The sequence below is a fragment of the Protomyctophum parallelum genome (assembly GCF_964188405.1).
Source record: "Protomyctophum parallelum genome assembly, chromosome: 13".
NCBI classification, from domain to species: domain Eukaryota; kingdom Metazoa; phylum Chordata; class Actinopteri; order Myctophiformes; family Myctophidae; genus Protomyctophum; species Protomyctophum parallelum.
In genome coordinates, this window is record NC_139708.1 from 29,003,193 (window position 1) to 29,006,543 (window position 3,351).

Consider the following 3,351-nt stretch of genomic DNA (forward strand, 5'->3'; position numbering starts at 1 on the left):
CGGTCACACTTCTTTCTCTTGTATTTTATATTCTCACTTTCTGTTTAGTGCGCTATAGCTCCTCTGAGGAGTGAGGACATGGAAAACATTCTTTAAAAATCTTTCCAACTTTTGTATTTTTATATGAACGTTTCTTCTCACAGTCACATCCACAATATGGTTTTACACACATGGTTCCCGCCGAGGCTAAAATCTTGTCACCAAACGTCTCATATGTCATTGCAGCCGCTCTCCTCCGCCAACCCCCTTCCCCCCCACCACACACACACACACACACACACACACACACACACACACACAGTCACACACACACCTCCTCCTCCTAGTACCAACATTAAATTCGACACCACACCCAACTCCAGCCCCAGCCGTGCACGTCTACGATAACCAGAGCAGAGAGCGCGCGTTTCTAACTTTATTTTAGGCTAAAAACCCCGTGTTGTCCCGTCGTAGAGCTTCTTGCACATCACTCCTTTCTCCATAATATCTTTTTCTCCCCCCCCCCCCCTCCCTCCCTCGCTTTTACGCGCACATCTGGACGGAGACGCGCAGACTCGCATTTTCCCTCTCGCTTGAAAACTTGGTGAGTAGATTTTCGTTATACACCGCCTGAAACCATAGATAGATAGCCTACACCCTACACATCATTTTAATATTCATACATTGCAATTCAAACTAGGAACTAAGCAAGTTAAGCAACGAAGTTAGAAATAGTTAGAAATAGCTAAATGTTTGTAGCCATATATGTGTTTCTATAGAGGTATAAGTCCTTTTGAACTAATAAGTAGCTAGCCTACTATAAACTCTTTATTTCTGCAGATTGGTTCAAGTTTTGGTTGGCAGGGTATAGCCTAAGGGGCGTTGTCGGCGAGGCGTGTGACGGTGTGTGAAATTAATGTTGTGTGAACTCGTGTGTTATCATGTTTGCGTCCTGCAACTCTCCTGTCCTGCTGTGACTGAGTGATGCTATCGCATCACAAACGAGAGACATAATAAATTATCGTTATAGTACTAGTAGAAATGATATCGAGCAGCAGTGTGCGCATCACGAGTATAGTGCTGCCGATGATGCGAGGCAGGTTAGTGAGGTTCTCAAAATGAAAAAGAGAGGTATGGAAAAGAAAGGTCGAGGCATGAGCGATGGGTGGAAAAAGTTTAAAGCGTCACAGAGAAGTTACGGTCAATCTAGTACTCACTGACTGTGATGAGTTTACATGAGGCTATGTATAGGCTATGGATGGATGAACACAGACACATTGATTGACGCTGTTTAATTCAGGTGAGGAAGAAGCTTGCTCTGTTTCTGATGTGTACAGTGTGGGTCACAGTGGGTGAGTGTCAAGTGAGTGAGTGCAGAGAGGACGCTGACATGATGAAACATAAACAGTGATCTGTGATATGAGTGAGACTTTTGCAGCGAGCACAGCACAGGGTCGGACCGTCGGAGCACTTCAACATCAAGAGCTTACACTGTATATACTGTGTATTTGAGAAATGAATACACACACAATACACACACACACACACACACACACACACACACACACACACACACACACACACAACACACACACACACACACACACACACACACACACACAGTCACACACACACACACACACACACACACACACACACACACACCACACACACACACACACACACACACACACACACACACACACACACACACACACACACACACACACACACACACACACACACTCCTCGATGCAGCAGACACAGACCACAACCCCTCTCCTCTTGCTGCCAAAATGCCTCCCAGTCATCTGTCTGTCTGTCTGCCTGCTACTGTTGCCTCCTTTCCCTCTAAGAGCTCCCTCTTGTGTTTGGACTGGAGAGCGGTTCCAACTGTGTGCAGTGTGTGAGCGGACTACATGAAGACGTCTTCACACAGACTGCACACAGGGACACATTAGGGACTACATGAAGATGTCTTCACACAGACTGCACACAGGGACACATTAGGGACTACATTAGGGACTACATGAAGATGTCTTCACACAGACTGCACACAGGGACACATTAGTCTATGGGCCAGTGGGGCCGTGGCCCAGGGGGCCCTTGGCTCTTGGCTCGGGGGAAATTGGACCGTGAGGTACTAGGTTTGACGCCCTGAAAAGGGCTCCCATGGGGCCCTTCATTGGCTGTTGATTTAGTTAAATTTAGGTTAAAAAGACGATAACACGAGAATGTCGTGCTATGAGGCCCCTGCAAATATTACCGGCCCAGGGGCCCTTGTGGCGGTTAATCCGTCCCTGACTGCACAGTGGTTATGATTACATCTTTACTTCAAGTCATTATGTTCAGTGACATTATGTCATTACATAGTGCTTGAAAATCCCACTAGCGTTCCTCCTCCGGAGCAACTGGTATGCTGAGGAAATGAAGAGGTTAACTCCACTGTGTCAGATGCAGGGCATGTTTTCACTGTCAGCAATAGAGGAGTGTGTGTGTGGTGTGTGTGTGTGTGTGTGTGTGTGTGTGTGTGTGTGTGTGTGTGTGTGTGTGTGCGTGCGTGCGTGCGTGCGTGCGTGCGTGCGTGCGTGCGTGCGTGCGTGCGTGCGTGCGTGCCAGCACAGAGGTCAGTGTGATGCAAGGGCATACCATACCGTATGCATGGCACACACACACACACACACACACACACACACACACACACACACACACACACACACACACACACACACACACACACACACACATGACAGACAGACAGACAGACAGACAGACAGACAGACAGACAGACAGACAGACAGACAGACAGACAGACAGACAGACAGACAGACAGACAGACAGACAGACAGACAGACAGACAGACAGACAGACAGACAGACAGACAGACAGAGAGTCGGTGGCTGGGTGCAGTACACTACACACCCCCATTCTTTCATTATTGTGAAAGTTTAAACAAAAGTAAAAAAAAAACAAAAAAAACTTGGACCTCTGTCTGTCACAACTCAGTAGTTCAGGACACTGGCCATGCAGGAACATGAGTTGGAAAGTGCAGATCGACGGGAAACTCCACACCAAAGTATAGATTTGACAAGCACCACTTGAATTAGTCCACTACTACTCCTTGGTCTATTTTCTTGTTGTTTGTGTTGATTCCAGTGAGTCCACCATGGTGACTTTCACTAGTGTTGTTGCACCCTGTTGTGTTGATATAATATTCTGCCCCTATATCAAGCCAGCCATGAGCACGATTCTACACATGCATTCTAAATCAGTACTTCTCAAACTTTTTCGTAATTCAAAATGATGCACTTTATGCACACTTTCACGACTTTTCAAAAACGTAAAAAAAAGTTGCAGATGTACAAGCTCGCA

General features: G+C 46.6%; 1 protein-coding gene across 1 annotated transcript in view; it reads left to right on the top strand.

Moving 5' to 3' along the window:
• Positions 1-324: 324 nt before the first annotated feature.
• Positions 325-3,351, top strand: part of emp2 (epithelial membrane protein 2) — an 18,438-nt gene continuing 15,411 nt past the window's right edge. Inside the window, exon 1 of the mRNA XM_083779862.1 lies at positions 325-583. The gene's annotated coding sequence lies outside the window, so the exon portion shown is untranslated. The remainder of the gene's footprint in view (positions 584-3,351) is intronic.